A 10,792-nucleotide genomic window follows, 5' to 3' on the forward strand; every position below is an offset into this window, starting at 1 on the left:
AAAGTATGATGCATTTACAAATGTTTTAAAAACTGCTATACTACAACAAGCATTGATTGCATAAAATTTCTGAATGCTCTTGACATATATTTTTCGCACATCGTGAAGAGGATGTTCGTGTCTTTCTATCCTTTTTGTTGTTGCACTTACGACACTTATTTTCCTTGGTAATTATGCTAAGGTTGTCAAGGAGTGTGTCATATCTTCTTTTTCGCGATTTAAAATCTTCCGATATTGATATTCTCTTGGATTCCATGAGGTACCACTTTGTTAGGAAACCCTATAGGCTGTATGGCATTCACAGACGTGAGCTCCAGTGGAATCCTTCGTTTTTTTTACCTCATGATCTCTACAATCGCTACACCTTTGGAAAGTATTAGGCCCTCTACTTTCACATATTATGTTTCTGGCTGATTAGTCCCTCAACCATACCTGTAACTAATCTTTTCCCTTGATTGACCTCTCACCTTTTATCAGAGTATCTACCTGTGCAGACTTGGATATTCCACTTGTATGAATCACTTCTACCACTTACAGCCGAAATTTTAATTTTATTCAAAATTTTAATTCCATACTTTCATGGTTTTGATGCAACAAACTGTGTAAAGGTACAGCGCCCACGGAACATCAATAACTGTTCGTCAACTGTCATGCAGGATTCTAGCACGAATGCATATTTCAAATATTTATTCTGCCCATCAAAAATATCTGTAATAGTCTGCAACTTATCTTCGCCTCTACGTCTCCTCATTTCAGTCGCATTATCAAATCGAATAACCCGCAGTATTTTTTGACTCTATAATACTGTTGAATATTGGTTGCCCGTCTAGTTTACTCCAAAATTGTGAAACATTTTCATTTTTGACATGTAAAAATGATAGATATTAGCAAGCCCAGAACCTTATTTATTTCAGAGTCATTTTCTTCATTCTACAAAGCTTATGCCTTTCAATGGTGGTCCATTTTCTAACAAAATCAAAGACGTTAGGACGCAAAATTAGCAAAAGAGGAGAATACAGAATAAAATTTCCGCACGGCGCACAGGATATGACGCAAAATATTACGCCTTCGCATTCTACCCTTTTTAGTGGCATGAGGTTTTGTTTACCACTCCTCTTTCAGATTGCGTGAAATAAAAATTTCCTCCCGATAGGAAATCCCCATTTTCATATTTCTATCATCTTCTCAGCAAGATGAAGAAAAATAGCCCACGGTTCAGTTCTTCTCCATCCGCATTCAACATTTTAGGCTTCATCTCCGCCAGAGTCACTACTACCCTCCTCCTGTCAGTGCTGTATGTTTAGATGCTGAACACGTCCTTCTGCAATCTTTAGATGAACGCACTCCAAATTTGTGTCACTATTAGCAAGCCTGTGGATAAAGTGACAATGAAATTGATCGATTTTTCATTCCAAACTTTACATAGGTATAAATGGAAGATAACATTGTTCGTGACACTCCTTAGTTGTGAATTGAGGTAAACATTAGCAAAGCACTGTCTCATATTATGTTTCTGATATCATCAAGCAATTCGAAGAGCTCAATAATTTTACTAGAACAGCTAATTTTTACAATAATTAGAAACAATGCTTTTTATTATTACCTCAAAAATATCTTGATAGTTATTTTGACTGTAATATCCAAAGGGCGACGCCGACTTCTTAGCTCCTCAACTACACAGTAAGTATATAAATAGTCCCTCTATGAATTCAGTCACATCAATACCTCGTTACACAAAATTTGGTGCCACTAAGCATCCGGTAAAGACAGGAATAATAAAATTGCTGTATATCATAGTAGATGAAAATCAATACACCACTTCATCTAACTGATCCATCTGAGGAGTAAACGATTTGGTAAATGAGGTAAATACTGAAATATTACATTAGAATGAAAGAGTATAATCTTTTATATAATCCATAAAGGTTTGTACTTGCCATGTACGGCATCAAAATGCAATGATGGTATTCAAATTCTTCAATGCCTTCAGTTAGATAGTTGGAATAACAGCAAATGTAGGCAGGCAGCAAGACCAGCTTTCGAGCGTAACTTCTGAATTACCACCACGAAAGCACCGCAGACGCTAGATAAACGGTCTCACATATAAAACTGACAGATTATGGGACTGAATGTAGATAATTCACACTGTGTATGCGTCAAACCAGAGAAAGTTGGAAATACTACCGATTACGAAACGATGTGGATACATGTTTCTGACCGTGCCACTCTAAATGTGGCATTGTAAGAGCATATGAAAGGCTTCAAGCCAATCCATAAAAATTGCCCACTAATTGGTAATTGGTATCGCCTACGACTTTGTTTATAACTACATGAACATTGAATCTCCCGAAAATACAAAGTAAATAAGAAAATTGCTGGTAAGTTGAAATGAATTACCCATAGCATTGAAAATAGTCGACTGGGTCCAATGGACCCAGTCCGTCCGCTATGTAACTTAGTATACTATAAAATGTAATGAGCCTATTCTCGTTATTTCTTGCTATGTTTTAGAGGACATACATTTAGGAAAAGTCACGGAGTCAAAATGTGTTTCGTGCATTTTTGACATAATTATAAACTTTCAAAACTACCAACTGGGTCCGTTGGACCCAGTCCGTCGTTCTAGGGTTAATGATTAGACAGTCTATAGTAATGGTATCACCGTGGTGACGTTTATAAGAAGCATAGGTTTTATTAACTTTCCAGGCACATCGAAAAATCAAGCACCAGTTCATTTGAATACACAGGAAAACATTTTTGTATGCCTCAAACAGTTTTTCTCTTCCATTCTATTGTTGTTTTAGTACATTTCCTGCTCTTTCTTAACAATTTTCCTAGTACTTAATGCATTAATCAAACAAAGGAATGTCTTAGTTTATTGTTCAAATTCAGTGAAGCATCAACAGCATATAAATAGGTGTTCGCGCCTCGCTAATCCGTTCATCTCCTATTCTCCAAGCTTGGAGGTGAGTGTTTATGCTCCGGACACTGCCAGCTGAGCGGATACGTATTGTTGGGCTACTAGATGAGCGGATTTGATTCGGCGGGCGATTTTTGAGCGTTTTTGCAGTGAAGGCATCGATGAGTTTTTACTGCATTAAGAATTTTCTTTAATTCGAATGGCATTAGCATATTTTACCTATGTGTTAAAGAATTTTTTACGGGGTTCCAAATTCCGATTTGGATTAAATACAGAAAATTTTACACTGCCGTATACTTCGTATTTAAGAAATACTTTTAATTGTGAAAATATATTTTGCACACAAATAGCTTTGAGCTTGGTAATCTACCCTCTAATTTTCAGTTCCATGGTGATTTGAGATAGTGTAGGACGAGGCTGTGTTTGGGAAATGGGGGAGGTAATCCGTAAATTATGGTTTTGATTAATTTCCTCCGCCTCTGAACTCTATTTAAAGAAGGCTTCTCCTTTTCATCCTTAAATCTCCGCTGTAGTTTAATCACCTTACCCTCGTCGGAACCCTCTCTTTTTCCCATTCGCATCCATTTTCTTGGGTTGCCCTTTGGCGCACGGCAGTGATTCATTTTGTAAGACAGCTGGGCTCTCTCTTTTCCACCTTCAAGGTTATTGAATTGCCTTTTCTCAAATTTCACCATTCCTTTTTTTTCTTTCTCTTTGGATGGTTGGTGTTCACGTCGGGTTGGCTCAAAAGCAGCATATTCATTGCCGATCAAGGAGAGGTAGAAGATTTGAGTGGGTCAAACGAGCCTGCCAATTAAATCACCATCCTTTGTCCTCAATTATACGGAAATTATTATATCGCGTGCAAAGACATTTAAAAGAATATGAGGTCATTTTGAATTCAGAAGGGCATATGATATAAAATATTTCCACCCTCTCTTCTTAAAAACTAGGGAGGGGAAATTATTTTTTCATTTTTTTGTTGTTTGATAATTATGGCTTTGAAAAATTAATAAGCGGGTTTTAGTTTTTCATTCCTAGCATTTATGTTTAGTTTTCCTCAATTTATTGGTTGACTGTTATTGAATGACGGCGCTTCGAGATCAGACTCGCACTTCACCTTCAGAGATCTGAGCCTTACTCAATATGATAACAAGAATTGCAGATTTTATGCACTTCAGGATCAATAATAACTTCCTACCGATTCAAGTATTGAACTTTAATTTTATTCAGTCAACTAATTCAGGAGCAAACAACAGCAATGAACATGTTACTTATGGAAAAAGTTGCCCATTAAGGGCGCGTTCCGAAATTCACTGGCAGTACTGACAGTGCTGCCAAACCGTTCCAAAATGAACTGGAAGTACGGTGCAGTAACCCATGACGTCAGTAGTTTGATGACTTTCCCTAATGTGGACTCTACTGTGGGTACTGCAAGCCGAGAGCAGCAGTAGCGGCAGTAAGCAGACTGAAGCCGATGTTCACCTGTTTTTGGAGCACAGCAACCGCTTTGTTTAATAACATATGGTGCCAAATTAAATGAAGTATAACGGACATAATTCATAATATATTCACGTAAGCTGAGAAAAAGAACTCTAATATACACTTATGTATTGGATGTGAAAATGGCAAGTTGTGCGCGAATGAATGTCTGATTACCTATATGAAATATTTGCTAACTTCCTGTGATTTACCCTGAAAACTTCAACGCAAGAAACTATTGTCATTAAAATTACGTTATAACGCATGTATGTATATCATGTGTTACATAAATGCATACATAAAATTTCTTGATTCCTTTCATCAATGCATTCCTTTGATGCATAGACTTTCTTGTTCCTCCATACCGTTTAACGTGTGAGCATAATAATAACCTAAGTAATGGCAAAAGCAATATTAACTACACGTTTGAAATTCGTCTCCCTATACATTATTCTAACTTATTAACGGTACGCATGTTATAGTTTGCTTAAGTTTCAGGATACTGGCCAAATGGTTTCGTGCCAGTGATGAAGTACCAAATATAATGTGAAGTGTATAGCGTTAATTGCGTTTAACTTCGCTTCAAACATGAATATTTAGAGACACCTAATTAGTTCCTGTATCGGTGCCTTGAAAATTGTTCTTGATTATGTTTACGCACTGGTTGAAGGCATTTTTCAACCTGAGATTGAAGTACTTTTCATTTTAAAGGTCTTGCGTTACTCTCCTCAATTGCAATGGATATTAAAAAATATTTCTTTAGCTGCAATCCATCAATTTCGAACTTTCATGCTTACAGCGTATATACTCAATTTACTTTGAAAATGGTAATTGCACGATTGATTGTTTCCCGCGAAATTATCAACGGCAGCTACTTTTGACCGTTCCGAAATCACTGACTTGCTTCCAGTGGCAGTTCTGTTTTCCGGTCCGTTTTGCAGCAAGACCGGGGCACGTTGGCCATAGGGGCAGGATGGCCCAGTCGAGTTAATTCATACGATAGACACTGAATCGTGCTAGGAATCTATCAGAAGGTTGGTAGCACACATCCCCTTTCTCCACAGCACCATTATGACAGGCGGAGCAGTTTTTGACAAGTTGTAGTGATTAATTGTATTTGCGCGTGTTTCAGTAAAATTCTATTCCCAGGTTAAATGTGTGTTATTTAAGTTTTGATCAATTTGGGCCCAATAGTTGAGTACTATAATTAAAGCTCATAGTTTAAGGATGACTTCTGTGTGGCATACAATCTAAATTGCTTCAGTGAGTTTTGTAACGAATAGAATTTATTGTAAACATGGCGATGGGGCAGGTTGGCCCAGCGACGACGGGGTACGTTGGCCACCCGGGACAACATGCCCCGTCCTATGCATTTCTTCGTCAAAAATGGCCTAATTTTGAATAGACGGTCACTTCCATCATCAATTGAGCTGTCATTCAGGTGTAAATGACTTAATATTGTTTCAAATCGGTTACAATGCATGCTTGCCAACAAGAGTGTGGGGAAGTACCTTTTGTTAAGTTTTGTTACCTTTTTGGACCAACACACATGTTTATTAGGGTATTTATCGTAGCATGACATTACCATTACATGTCATATTACCTGACATTATCATGTCATACGTTCCTCCTTCTCCATAGCTAGCTTTACATTTTTCTGATTAGCATATATGTCACTGTTTATGCAAATGTGCTTAAGCAGTTCATCCGAGAAAAATGAAAAAAAGTCGAGTGGACTTACGCATTTGATTACCTCTTCAGTAGGAAGAATTTTATTACAATTTAAATTGAGCACGAAAGCCGGATTACCCTTTCCTCACTTACATGGATTATTTTCTCTTACATTTGAGGGTAAGCTTGCATCAATAGTCAACTCCAGAGGTTCCGCTGGGTCTGCGATTAGTCGTCTTTGGGAGCGTTGGGTTGTGTCTGAACTGATTAGACACAAAGACTCAATTAAATTCACAGAGGCTACTAAAATATAAGCGCAGTGGTGAAGACAGACATTTATTTGAACGTAACATAGTATCACAATGTAACGCATGTCAACTGAAGCTAAAAAAAATAAAATACGCGCGTCCGATATAGGAAGATGAAGATTCTCTGTGCCTAAAGTGTGCCTTTTTCGACGGTCAGCCTTGAGCACAATGTATTTAGTGCACAAATTGCAAGCGTTGTGCTCATTATACATGTGTGAACAATGAAATTCGCGTACTTTTCACAAGAGCAATAATTGTGCTGATGCTTTGTATCTGGACAGTCACAAAAATCAACTGGTTTGTATAAGCACGCCAGAAATCCTAATAATTTAAAGCTTTCCCGTTATTTTAGTAAAATGGTTACATATACTGAAATATATTTCTTGATAACTATTAGTTTTATTTTGATTTACTAAAATCATACCAGTTCAGCTTATCAAAAAATACGTGGGCCAACGTGCCCCAGCCGCTGGGCCAACTTGCCCGGATGTAGGGGCAGATTGGCCCACCTGTCATATGCCCAGTATTTATTTATTTTTTTAAATTTATAGCTCATATATTCAAGTTTAATTATTGCCATCCAGATTTAGAAAGACTGTTCTATAATTTAGCAATAATTTCATAAAGTTAACTGTGCATAAATAAAAAATATTTAAAAATGTAAAAAAATCGGGCCAACGTGCCTCGGTCTCCCTTACTGCCATTGAATTGCGGAACGCGCCCTAAGTATTTCAATCAGAGTATTTCAGAAACAGCTATTGTAAGGGCATATCTGACTCTGATTCTGTAGATGATAAAGCAACACTAGTCTGTTTCTTTGTGGCCCAACATACTGTGTTGCCAAAAACTTGTAGAACATAGTTCGAGGTAGATCTTGAGTATTCCTTTCTGTTCAAATTTTAGTCACCATAAGCACGAAGAACATCTTGATTCCTTTTCCTAAAATACAGCTTTAGTTCAAAGGTTCCTTTGATGTATCTCAGAACTCTCTTTAAACAGGACCAGAGTTCTTCTGGAGGGTAATTATTATCTCTGCTCAAAAAGTTAAGAGAAACACTGGCCTCGTTCCTATCTTTGCGTACATCAGACAACCAATTTATTCTGTACACGGCTTATCAGTTTTCTTTTCCACCTTTATTTCCAGTTTTACTTCCATCGGTGAGTTGACGGGGTTACAATCCTGCATATTAAATCGTTTAATCAAACCCTTCAGATGGTATGATTGGTTTAGATGCAATTTTCCATCCTTCCTTGAAATCTCGATTGCCTGTAATATTTGTGGTTCTCCTAATTGCTCGACTTTAAATCTTTGCTTCAGTTCGAATTTCATTTCCTCGATTTTTTCTCTCTATTATTACCTGCTATAAGAATATAATAAACAAACACCACGAGTTAAATGATAATACCGTTTACTATTAGAATATAAAAGCATTTATCTGCTTCCGACTGGGTAAATCCGATAGAAATAAGAAAAGAGTGAATTGCTTGATAGTTAGATAGATATATAGTTAGATAGATGGATGGGTTAAGTGAATAGCTGGTGGCGCCTGCTTCAAACCATAGTGAGCTTATGCAACTTACAGACCATATTAGATGTGTCTTCCACTCCTTCAGGAATAAACGTGTATATCCCCTCATTCATTTCTTCTTGTAGGAAAGCGTTAGCGACATCCATTTGTTCCAGAATTAATCAAGTTCGTTTGCCACAGCTTGCAGGACCCCTCACTGTTGCAAGACGTTTCGACGCTATCAGTTTCAAGTTTTTGCTTTCACAATTACCCGGCACCTTACGGTTTAATAGGCTCATTCGACTCATGATTGCAATGTGTATTTAGTAAGGTGAAAGCATGAGCTAATAACTTTAATAGCTGTATTGCAATTGCAATTCAATAGAAATCACGTATTTCTTGATTGAATCTTTCGCGGCCCTTAATGATTAAAAAGTGACATAAGGTTGTATGCCGCATGGTACATCAGATATGCCCCGGCGTTTGGTGACCAACTGCTGGTCACATATTCAAGGCAACCATTCACGTCGGGGTAAAATCCGATATACCACACACGATACAGCCGAAATCACGTTTTAATTTAATAATACACCATGCGTTTATCCTATCCCGTCCATACACCGCTTAGCACCCGCTTAGTTCGTGACATCGCATTTAACACTGTCTCTTTTCCCTTGTGGACGGAGGGGGCTACAGCTAGGCAGGCTTTTCTTCTCGACTTCATCGCTCGTACATCGCAAGTGTGTTCATCCAGAGGAGTGGACGGGTATAGGCGCGGAATGAAGTGTTCATCTACGCCGTGCGCCCGTCGGGGGACGTCCGAAAATTCTCCCGACACCCCCGAGGAAAGGACGTGGATTAGCGGGGAGACCGCGCCCCGCTCAAACCTTTCCATTCCCTCCTTCATACCCTCCTCTGGTGTGCACAAGAGGGAGATGCGGGATGGATACGGAAGTGAAGCGAGGAAGATAGAATGGGATGGGGTCCGGGGAGCGGAGGTTTTTAGGTAGAGGCACGAAATGACGAATCACTCAATCGAAGTTTCAATCAGAACCTCAGAGGAGTGGGTGAGGAGAGTGGGAGAGAGATAGTGGATGAAGCGAGCAAGCAGGAGTGCCACCACCCGCCTTCGACTACCCTTTCCCATTCTTGCTGGGACGGAGGAAACGTGGGGGAGGTAAGAGGGAGAAATAAAAAAAGAGAGAATCGAGGTCCGCGGCATTCTCTCCTCCGATAGCATCAATCACTCAAGAAGCAATTTCGCTGCCTACCACCACCTCCTCCTCTCTCCATCCGACCATCCACAAACCTCACTTGTGCCGTGGGGGGGTGGAGCGGCGGGGGAGTGTTATAAAAAAAACGTATTTTCCTTCTCTCAATCCTTCCTTCTACTGTGCTGTGTGCTGCTCCCTTCCTCCTCTTTTCTTGGCCTCAAAAAGTCTCCCCATCCACTTACTCCACCGCCGCCGCCGTCGTCTTCGCCTCCCCCGAGGAATCTTTTATCCTCGTCCCCTTCTTTCCTCCCGCGGCTCCATCTCCCATCAGACGTCCCCGGCGTCATGTTCCAACCCCTTTCCCCGAAGATCCCCTCCCTCTGCCTCACTTCGGGTGCAGTCCACCCTCGCGGTGCCGTCGCCTCTTTATTCTCGATTCGCGGAACATCTCGCGACGCGTAATGCTCGGCCAATGATCGCAAGATTAGCTGAGCGTTGCTATTCGATCCCCTTGCCTTTCTCATCTCTCACATTTCTATTCATTCCATGCTTTAAAAAGATTCGTTCCTTTCTTAATAACTTTTTTTATATCTTGTTGATGACGGTTGCCATACTATCGTAGGTTTAGCTACACTCGCCTTTATTAAATCGGTTATTTACTTCACGTTTTCAATTTATTTACTTTAGCTAAGGAGATAAATGTACCGGATACGATTCAAGTCAGCGGATTTAAATATTTATATTGAAATGTGTGATGGGCGAGGATAGAGTTAAGTACATGCGTGAAAATATTCAAAATATTCTTAGGTCTTGCGGAACATCAAATCCCAAAATCTTATCAATTCTGTAGACAAAATTCATGCTTTAATGAAGCTCTGCCAAATATTTGGTAAAAAATTGTGAAAAAAATATCGGCAGGACATTCAATCATCTGCGTGGATATTAACTGCTTCTATGATTCGACATCCAATGTTTCATCCAGCGTCACAGATACCTTCACTGTTTATAGCTACCATTTATCGATGAAACATTCTCAAAGTGTTTATTTACCATATTAAATTCCTCAACAATTCATTTAATGCCTTTTACTTCTGCAGTATAATATTCTGAGTATCTATTTAAAATTTTTATTTTTGTTCAAGCTTTGATGGCCATAATATTTTTCTAATGTACCTTACTACCTACGACATAAATTATAACAATACAACGTATGGAATTCTTGCATAAATTGACGTCCGTTAGGAAAAAATACAACTGGGAAGAATGAATAGTCAGCGGTAATAGAATAAGAGAGTTTAATATTTTCAGAATAATATTTTTGAATCATATTTTATGCATTATTTATTAGGGTGTAAGGGAAATCAACAAGAAGAGTGTTTCTTCCTTGGCTCTTTTGGGATCGGGGCCAATTACTCATGTATATTTATTTTCTGCACATTAAATTTGCGACTTAGATAATTGCGAGGCATATAAAAAATTCATGAATCTCGCCAGGAGGTTAAAATTGCTAGTGAACGCTTAGTTCAATTAACTGGCTACGGAAAGATACGTAGTTGGTATGTAAGTTGATATGTAGTTCAAGGAATTAAGAAACGAAACTTGACCGAAATGGTAAAATAAAACGGCACCCATCAAGCAGAAAGCTCAACTTTCAGTGACCCTGCATTTGCGGCGGTAAAAATTCGATCC

Source organism: Ischnura elegans, chromosome 1 (genome assembly GCF_921293095.1).
Source record: "Ischnura elegans chromosome 1, ioIscEleg1.1, whole genome shotgun sequence".
Taxonomy (NCBI): Eukaryota; Metazoa; Arthropoda; class Insecta; order Odonata; family Coenagrionidae; genus Ischnura; species Ischnura elegans.